General features: G+C 59.6%; 1 non-coding gene across 1 annotated transcript; it reads right to left on the reverse strand.

Moving 5' to 3' along the window:
• Positions 1-9,158: 9,158 nt before the first annotated feature.
• On the reverse strand, positions 9,159-9,265 carry LOC132536694 (U6 spliceosomal RNA). Its single transcript, XR_009548184.1, has one exon. It is a non-coding gene; the product is annotated as a U6 spliceosomal RNA (small nuclear RNA).
• Between the last annotated feature and the right edge of the window lie 482 nt (positions 9,266-9,747).

Raw genomic sequence — 9,747 nt, forward strand, 5'->3', positions numbered from 1 at the left:
TCCCCTGTCTCCAGTCCCCTGTCCTGGAAGCTAGCCCAATTCCAGTTTGCTAAGTTCATCTGGCTGAGTGCACAGAGGCCCCTGCCCTCCATCAGGAGCCTGCCTGTACCCCACAGCACCCTGAGCACTCACCAAGCACCACACCCTGGGACTCTCTTCTGGGGTGCTCAGCCAGGGTGCTCAGCCTGAGTGCTCAGCTTGGGGTGCTCATCTGGAATTCTCATCCAAGTGCTCCTCTGGGTGCTCAGGCAGGGTGCTCCTCTGAGGTGTTCAGGCAGGGTGCTCCTCTGGGTGCTCAAGCAGGGTGCTCTCTGGGTGCTCTGGCAGGCTTCTATGTGTGCTCAGGTATGGTGCTCCTCTGGGGCTTTCCACAGGGCACTCATTGGTGTGCTCCCCCTAGGGGGAGATGGGGTGCTCTGCCCCGCCCAGCCCGTCCCTGCCCCCACTGGAGCACCTGTACATGCACCACCCCCATTCCACCAGTGTGGCTGCACTCCCCTCAGCCACAGGATGGGGGCACCGGGCTCAGGGGCTGCGGGCTCTGGCCCTTCCAGTGCTGTTGGCCTTTGTGTGCACGCAGAGGTTCTTATCCCGCAAGCCGGCCAGGGGGCACAGGTCTGCCCTGGGGGGAACTGCACCCCAGCAGCTGGCGGGACCCCAAGAATGGCCGCCCCCATAGGGCCAGGACCACTCCATCTGCACCCCAGACTGGATGGGGGCCCCGGAACTGCCCCCACCCGCGGGGGGACCCTAGAACAGCCCCTAGGTCAGGCTGGGTCCCCAAGATCTGGACCCTCCGGTCAGGCTGGGACCCCAAGATCTGCCCCATCCAGCGGGCTGGGACCCTGAGATCTGCCCCCTCTGGTCAGGCTGGGTCCCCAAGATCTGGGCCCTCCGGTCAGGCTGGGACCCCGAGATCTGCCCCATCCAGCAGGCTGGGACCCGGAGATCTGCCCCCTCTGTCAGGCTGGTACTCGGAGATCTGCCCCCTGGTCAGGCTGGGACCCCCCTCCAGGGGGGGCCCTAGGGCCCTGGAACTGACCCATAGGGCGGGGGGGCAGGACTGAGCAGCACCCACCAGGCACTGAGGTTCCCCTCCCCACAGTGTCAGCAACCCCAGTAACACCTCCCTGGTGAAGGAGAAAGTGGACCAGCTGCTGAAAGGCTATGACATCTGCCTGAGGCCAGACTTTGGAGGTGAGGTTGCTGGGTATAGAGAGTGCCAGGTGCCTAGGAGTTGAGGGTTGCTGAAGTGGGGGTGCATGGGAGGTGAGGGCATGGAGGTGAGGGGCTGCAGGTATGAGGGGGTGAGAACGTGGGGCTGTAGGTGAGGGGGTGCAGCTGATTGGGTGCAGGTGAGGGGGTGCAGGGGGTAGGAGGTGGGGGTGCAGGTGAGAGGGTTCAGGGGGTAGAAGGTGGGGTGCAGGTGAGGAGGTGCAGGTGAGGGGTGAAGGGGGTAGGTGGTGAGGGTTAGGGGTGAGGAGATGGGGTATAAGTGAGGGGGTGCAGGGGGTAGGACTTTGGGTGCAGGTGAGGGGGTGCAGTGGGTAGGAGGTGGGCGTGCAGGTGAGGGGTGCATGGGGTAGGAGGTGGGATGCCGATGAGGGGTGTAGCAGGTAGGAGGTGAGGGTGCAGGTGCGGGGTGCAGGGGGTGGAAGTGGGGTACAGGTGAGGGATGCAGGGGGTAGGAGGTGAGGGTGCAGGTGAGGGGGTGCAGCGGGTAGGAGGTGAGGGTGCAGGTGAGGTTGTGGAGGGGGTAGGAGGTGGGGGTACAGGTGAGGGGTTGCAGCGGGAAGGTGAGGGTGCAGGTGAGGGGGTGCAGCGGGTAGGAGGTGAGGGTGCAGGTGAGGTTGTGGAGGGGGTAGGAGGTGGGGGTACAGGTGAGGGGTTGCAGCGGGAAGGAGGTGGAGTGCAGGTGTGGGGTGCAGGGAGAGGGGGTGACGGTGCAGGTGAGAGTGAATGGTGTCCAGCCCTGTGAGTGTCCTGCATGGTCCTGGCTGTGAACGCCACCTCCAGCACTGTGCTGCACTGGGTCCCTGGTGGCTGACTGTGCCCTGCTCCCTGAAACACCCCAAGTTCCTGGGTGCTGCCCGCCCAGCGCATTTCCAGCTTGAGGCTCGTGTCTGAGTGACCTGTGTGCAGTGTCCAGTCCAGAACAAGGCGGAAGCGCACCTGGTAGTCCCAGCGTTGCCTGAGACAAACCTGTGTCCTGTGGTCTGGAGAAGTGCTGTGTCCACCCCAGTTCCCAGTGGACAGGGTGCTGTATACTAAGCTTCCAATAGAGAGGGCCCTGTCCGCTTTAGGGCCCATTGCGGACTTTCTGTCCACTGCAGCATCCAGTGGGGAGTTCCTGTCCACCCCAGAATCCAGTGGGAGTTCCTGTCCACCTCTCTGTCCAATGGGGAGGGTCCTATCCACTGCAGCATCCAGTGGGAGTTCCTGTCCACCTCAGTGTCCAGTGGGGAGGGTCCTGTCCACTGCAGCATCCAGTGGGGAGTTTTTTCCACAGCAGCATCCAGTGGGAGTTCCTGTCCACCTCAGTGTCCATCAGGGAGTTTCTGTCCACTTCAGCGTCCAGTGGGGAGTTCCTGTCCACCTCACTGTCCAGTGGGGAGGGTCCTGTCCACTGCAGCGTCCAGTAGGGAGGTCCCTGGTGTGGAGGAGCTGTAAGTGGCTGTAAGTGGAAGCTGGCTTGTGCTGGGCCCTCACACTCAGGCCTGTGGTCACTGCTGCCCCATAGCCCCCCCGTGGCTGTAGGCATGAACATCAACATATCCAGTATCAACATGGTGTCAGAGATCAACATGGTGAGTGGGATCCTGGGGGAGGGGCCTGTGGTCAGATGGTGGCTAAGAGAGTCAGGGGTCCTGGGGGTCTTGGAAGCTGTGAGGGTCTGGGGGCTGTGAGTTGGGGGCCATGAGGGTCTTGGGGGCTGAGAGTGTCTGGGGGCTATGAGGGTCTTGGCACTATGAGGGTCTGCGGACTGTGAGGGTCTGGGGTCTGAGAGTGGGGGCTGTGAGGGTCTGGGCGCTATGAGGGTCTTGGGGGCTGAGAGGGTCTGGGGGCTGAGAGTGTCTCGGGGCTGAGAGGGTCTTGTGGGCTGAGAGGGTCTGGGTGCTGTGAATCTGCAGGTTGTAAGTAGGGGGACTGTGATGGTCTGTGGCCTGTGAGGTTTGGGAGTTGTGATAGTGGGGTTGTGAGTGTCTCAGTGCTGTGTGGGTCTGGGGAACTGTGAGTTGGGGGACCACGTTTGGTGGCTGTGGGGTGAGAGCTGTGGATTGGGGGACTATGGGTTTGGTGTTGTGGGTTTGGGGTGCTGTAGGTTTTTGGGTCTGTGGGTATGGGGGGCTGTGGGATTTAGGGGCTGTCGATTTTGGACCTGTTGCTTTGGGGAGCTGTGAATTGGGGGGCTGTGGGTTTTGGGGCTGTGGTGTTTAGGGGCTGTGGGTTTAGGGGCTGTGGGTTTGGGGCTGTAGGTTTGGGTGGCTGTGGGTTTGGGTGGCTGTGGGTTTGTGGGTCTGTTGTTTTTAGGGGCTGTGGACTGTGGCTCTATGGGTTTGGGGTCCTGTGTGTTTGGGGGGCTGGGGTTTGTAGCCTGTGGTTTTTAGTGGCTGTGGTTTGGGAGGCTGTGGGTTTAGGAAGCTGTGGGTTTGGGGGCCGTGTGTTGGGGGGTTGTGGGTTTAGTGGCCTCTGGGGTTGGTGCTTTGGGTTTGTGGCCTGTGGGTTTGGGGGCTGTGGTTTTTAGGGGCTGTGGGTATGGGGGCCTGTATGTTTGAGGGGCTGTGGATTTGTGGGGCTGTGGATTGGGGGTTTGCGGGTTTGAGGGTCGTGGTTTTGGGGGACTGTGGGTTTGGGTGTTTTGGGTTGTGGGGCTGTGGGGTTTGGGTTTTGGGTTTTTGGCTTTGGTGTTTGTGGCTTTCGGGGTTGTGGGTTTGGGGGCTGTGTGTTTGGGATTGTGGGTTGGGGGGCTGTCGTTTTGGGGGCTGTGGGTTTGGTTGTTGTGGTTTTGGGGGCTGTGGTCTTGGGGGCTGTGGTTTGGGGCCTGTGGATTGAGGGGCTGTGGTTTTGGGTGTTGTGGGTTGGGGAGCTGTTGATGGGCTGTGGGTTGGGGGCGGGGGTTGTGGATTGGGGGGCTGTGTGTTTGGGTGCCATGGATTTGGGGGGCTATGTGTTTGTGGCCTGTGTGTTTGGGGAGCTGTGGGTTTGTGGGTTGTGGTTTGGGGCTCTGTTGGTGGGGGGATGTGGGTTGAGTGTTGTGATTTGGAGGCCTGTGTGTTTGGGGGGCTGTTGGTTTGGGGGTTTTGGGTTGGGGGGCTGTGGATTTGGGGGTTGTGTATTTGGTGACTGCAAGATGGTGGCTGTTAATTTGAGGTGCTCTGAGGCCCTGGTCCTGGTGAACCCTTCTCCCCCATCCCGTTTTGATAGCATTGTGCCCAGATTCAGAAGGACCCTCAGGAAATTGGGATTAAAAAGTCTTCCTCATGGTGGGCTTGGTGTCCTGGCTGTGCTGTCTCCTTGGTGGGCGCATCACAGATGGGTAGCAGTGGGGACATGGTGGCCTGGAGTGATGAGGGCAGGGGAATTTTGGTGTCCTGGGGACGGGGCCTTCTGTGGGCAGAACCAGGACACCTAGGGGACTGGTTAGGGACACCTGGGAGCTCCCGGGCAGGGACACATGGGGTGGGGAGACACCTGGAGCCCCGGGTGGGGACACCTGGGGCAGGGATTCCTGGGAGCCGGGACAGGTCATCTGGGGGCGCATGGAGGGCACCTGGAGTTGGGGGATACCTGGGGTCCCGGGCGGGGACACCTGGGGCAGAGATTCCTGGAGGCCTGGGACCTGATATCTGGGGTGGACAGGGGACACTTGGGGTGGGGGAAAGATGGGGGCCCGAGGCGTGGACACCTGGGATGGGGAAAGACCTGGGCGTCTGGAACCAGACATCTGGGGGCAGACGGGGACACCTGAGGTGGGGGGAAACCTGGAGGCCAGGGGCGGGGACACCTGGGGTGGGGAGAGACCTGGGGGCCTGGGACCGGAAGTCTGTGGGCATCCTAGGTGGGGGGAAACCTGGGGCAAGTACATCTAGGGGTCTGGAGGCCCAGAATAAACCCTGGGGTGGACACTTGCGGCCCCACCATAGCCCATCCTGGGAAGGTTTACACTGCAGCTGCGCCACCTGGTGTCCCCTGCTGGCAGTGCAGCCACCCTGCAGCTGGCAGCCCTCATGGCTACCTGCCCACTAGTCCAGGCCCCAAGTGACAGTGGTGCCCAGAGGCCCCAAACCGTGTCCCTGAGGTCTGGAGTACAACGGGACTTTCAGTCTGTATTGAGTCAGCTGAGATTGAACACGTGCGTCTGGCGCTGGCCTGGCCCTGGCTTGTGGGGGCCTCAGTGGCTCTATGGGCAGGAAGCCCTGGACCTGGAGTCAAATGGCCACCAGGGACTCAGATGTGCAGGACAGGAAGCAGGAGGAGTGGGTACTGCAGGGACATCAGGGGGTCTCCAGAGGAGGTGGCCTGGAGTGTTGCAGGGACACCTGGGGGGGCTCCAGAGGTAGAGGGGGCCTGACGGTGTTCAGGGGCCTGGGGTGCTGAGGGGAGGAGGGTTAATGAAGGTGTTCTGGGGCCTGGGGTGCTGAGTGGAGGAGGAGGAGTAGGCCTGAGATTGTTCAGGGGCCTGGGGTGCTGAGGGGAGGATGGGGCCTGTAGCTGGGTGCTGAGCCCACCACAGAGGTTTGCTTTATAGCATCGCCACCTGCTGGCTGGTCAGGCAATGCAGCCACTTGCCCGCCCCTCTGAGGGGGGGAGACAGCTGGGTGAACAGGCAGCTGAGTATGTCTGGGGCTCCGGGGCAGGGATACCTGGGGCAAGGATTCCTGGGGGCCTTGGACCTATCATTTGGGGGTGGATGGAGGGCACCTGGGGTGGGGGAAAACCTGGGTTCCTGGGCCAGGGACTCCTGGGACAGGATTTCCTGGGGTCCTGGGACCAGGCATCTGGGGGCAGATGGGGGCGCATGTAGGGTGGGTGGAATCCTGGGGGCCCAGTGGACACCTGGGGCGGGGATTCCTGGGGTCCTGGGGATGGACATCTGGGTGCGGACAGGGGACACCTGGGGTGGGGGGAAAACCTGGGGTCACAGGGTGGGGACACCAGGGACAGGGATTCCTGAGGGCCACTGAGGCTCCTGGCAGGAGGCTGGGAAGCTGGGCCTGGGAGTCAGGGAAACCTGCAGTAGGGGACACCTGGAGGGACACCTGAAGGCAGGTACATCTAGGGGTCTGGAGGCCCAGAATAAACCTTGGGTGTGGACACTTGCGGCCCCACCAGGACCCATTCCTGGAAGATTTGTGCTGCAGCAGCGTCATGTGGTGGCCTCTGCAGGCAGTGCAGCCACCCTGCATCTGGCAGCCCTCATGGCTGCCAGCCATCTATACCAGGCCCCAAGTGACAGTGGTGCCCAGAGGCCCCACACTGTGTCCCTGAGGTCTGGAGGACAATGGGACTCCCAGTGTGTACGGAGTCTGCTGAGAGTGAACATGTGTGTCTGGTGCTGGCTGTGCCCTGGCTTATGGGGGTCTCAGTGGCTCTATGGGCAGGAAGCCCTGGACATGCAGTCAAATGGCCACCAGGGACTCAGCTGTGCAGGACAGGAAGTAGGAGGAGGGGTGCTGTAGGGACATCTAGGGTGCTACAGAGGAGGAGGGGGCTGGGGTGCTGCAGGGACACCTGGGGGGCTCCAGAGGCGGAGGCCTGATGGTGTTCAGGGGCCTGGGGTGCTGAGGGGAGGAGGGGGCCTGAAGATGTTCAGGGGCCTGAGTGCTGAGATGAGGGGGCCAGAAGCTGTTCAGAGACCTGGATTGCTGAGAGGAGGAGGGGTCTGAGGGTTTTCAGAGGCCTGGGGTGCTGAGAGGAGGGGGTCTGAGGGTGTTCAGGGGCCTGGGGTGCTGAGGGGAGGAGGAGACCTGAGGCTGTTCATGGGCCTGAGATGCTGAGTGGAGGAGGGGGCCTGAGGGTGTTCAGAGACCTGGGGTGCTGTGGGGAGGAGGCTGTTGAGGGTGTTCAGGGGCCTGAGGTGCTGAGAGGAGGAGGGGGCTTGAGGGTGTTCAGGGGCCTGGGGTGTTGAGAGGAGAAGGGGGCCTGAGGGTCTTCAGGGGCCAGGGAAGCTGAGAGGAGGAGGAGCCCTGAGGGTGTTCAGAGGCCAGGGGTGCTGAGAGAAGGAGGAGGCAGGGTGATCAGAGGCCAGGGTGCTGTGAAGAGGAGGGGTCCTGAGGGTCTTTTGCGCCCTGGGGTGGTGAGAGGAGGAGCCAGCCTGAGGGTGTTCAGGGGCCTGGGGTGCTGAGAGAAGGTGGGGGCCTGAGGGTTTTCAGGGGCCTGGAATCCTGAGGGAAGGAGGGGTCCAGAGGGTGTTCAGGGGCCTGGGGTGCTGAGGGGAGGCAGGGGCCTGAGGGTGTTCAGTGGCCTGGGGTGCTGAGAGGAGGAGGGGGCCTGAGGGTGTTTAGAGGCCTGGGGTCCTGAGTGGAGGAGGGGGCCAGAGGGTGTTCAGGGCCTGGAATCCTGAGGGAAGGAGGGGTCCAGAGTGTGTTCAGGGGCCTGGGTACTGAGGGGAGGCGGGGGCCTGAGGGTGTTCAGTGGCCTGGGGTGCTGAGAGGAGGAGGGGGCCAGAGGGTGTTTAGATGCCTGGGGTCCTGAGTGGAGGAGGGGGCCAGAAGGTGTTCAGGGACATAGGGTGCTAAGGGGAGGAGGGGCCCTGTGGATGCTCAGGGACCTGGGATGCTGAGAGGAAGGGGGCCTGAGGGTGTTCAGGGGTTTGGGGTGCTTAGAGGAAGACTGGGCCTTAGGGTGTTCAGGGCTGAGGGGAGGAGGAGGCCTGAGGGTGTTCAGAGGCCTGAGGTATTGATGGGAGGAGGGGGCCCGAGTATGTTCAGGGGCCTGGGGTGCTGAGAGGAGGGGGCCTGAGGGTGTTCAGTGGCCTGGGGTGCTGAGAGGAGGAGGGGGCCTGATGGTATTCCTGGGCCTGTGTAGCTGAGAGGAGGAGGGTGCCTTAGGGAGTAAGGGGCCTGTGGTGCTGAGAGGAGGGGGCCTGAGTTGTTCAGAGGACTGAGGTTCTGAGAGGAGGAGGAGGTTTGAGGGTGATCAGAGGCCTGGGGTGCTGAGAGGAGGAGGGACCTGAGGGTGTTCAGAGGCCTGGGGTGCTGAGTGGAGGAGGAGGCTGGAGAGTGATCAGAGGCTTGGGGTGCAGAGAGGAGGAGGGGTCCTGAGGGTGTTTAGAGGCCTGGGGTGCTGAGTGGAAGGTGCTTGAGGGTGTTCAGGGGCCTGGGGTGCTGAGGTGAGAAGGAGGTCTGAGGGTGTTCAGGGCCCTGGGTTGCTGCGGGGAGGATGAGGCCTTAGGGTGTTCAGGCCGCTGGGGTTCTGAGAGGAGGAGGGGGTCTGAGGGTTTTCAGGGGCCTGGGGTGCTGAGTGGAGGAGGAGGCCTGAGGGTGTTCAGGGGCCTTGGGTGCTGAGAGGAGGAGGGGGCCTGAGGGATTCTGGGTCCTGGGATGCTGAGGATGAGGGGCCCTGAGGGTGTTCAGGGTCCTGGGGTGCTGAGAGGTGGAGGGGGTATGAGGGTGTTCAGGGGCCTGGGTTGCTGGAGGAGGTGGAGGCCTGAAGGTGTTCAGGGGCCTTTAGAATTTAAAAATATTTTACTAGGTACATATAAATATAATGAATTTTAATTAATATAGCATGCAGTTCTATATGCTGACAGTATTAAACAATGAATGAAGTGTTCTCTGGCTACCAAGGTAAACTTTCAAGGTTGTATAGAGCAGATGGTGACATGCAGCTATTTGGTAATATAGTTAACTGACATCACAGGTAATCTGTTTTCCCAGTGGCTTTAAGCTGCAAATAAATAAGCATCAGTTCATCTGGGGTCTGTTTCATGGTCTTCTTTTTGTGACTAGTGGAGAATTATGGTGGACATAGTATAGACTGTGTAGCAGTATTGTGGAAAGATCTGCTCCATTATGCTGCTCCAAACTTTTTTGTGTTCCAGTGTGACAGAAGGGTTTGAACCAAGGACCTATGCACCTCAGGAGCCATGCCCTACATAAAGATTCAGCCATGATTCAGTATTTTTGAACTGAGTACAATTGATTTATCTTATAATTAAAGATATGTCAAGTCTGCTTCACAAATTTGCATGTCCTCCTAGCAGATTAGCCATGCTTATCTTCTCTATATCGTTCCAATTTTAGTATATGTGCTGCTACAGCAAACATCATAAGTCTGCTGAGTGGAAACCTCTGATCCTGGTCCTCCTTTGGTGAAAGAGTTTTGTATAACATCCTCTCTGTCTCCTATGGATGTTATTCTGTTCATAACACTTATTGTTAATTTTGAAATCGATATTGTGAGACTGTAGTTTCCACCAAATACCCATGTTGATTTGAAGGCTCATTTAAGGAACTTAGTGTGTAACTGTTTTATCATTTCAGTAGATACATCACTAGCATTCTTCTGTTTTCCTGATTCCTTGCCTCTGCTCTTATTTTTTTGAGAAGCCCAAAGGATTTTAATAGTTTTATCTTTTTATTTGTTCAATATCTGAAAATTCTCCCATCTGTCTTTCTTATTTTGTTTTAGCAGTTTTATTTCAGAGGTCTTTCTCCAACTGTCACAGAGTCACCTCATGTTTTATATGCTAGTTGCTTCCTGATTTTCCTTTACACTTGCAGGTCTCCAATACATGCAAAGTTT

The sequence above is a fragment of the Erinaceus europaeus genome, unplaced genomic scaffold (genome assembly GCF_950295315.1).
Source record: "Erinaceus europaeus unplaced genomic scaffold, mEriEur2.1 scaffold_320, whole genome shotgun sequence".
In the NCBI taxonomy this organism is placed as follows: Eukaryota; Metazoa; Chordata; class Mammalia; order Eulipotyphla; family Erinaceidae; genus Erinaceus; species Erinaceus europaeus.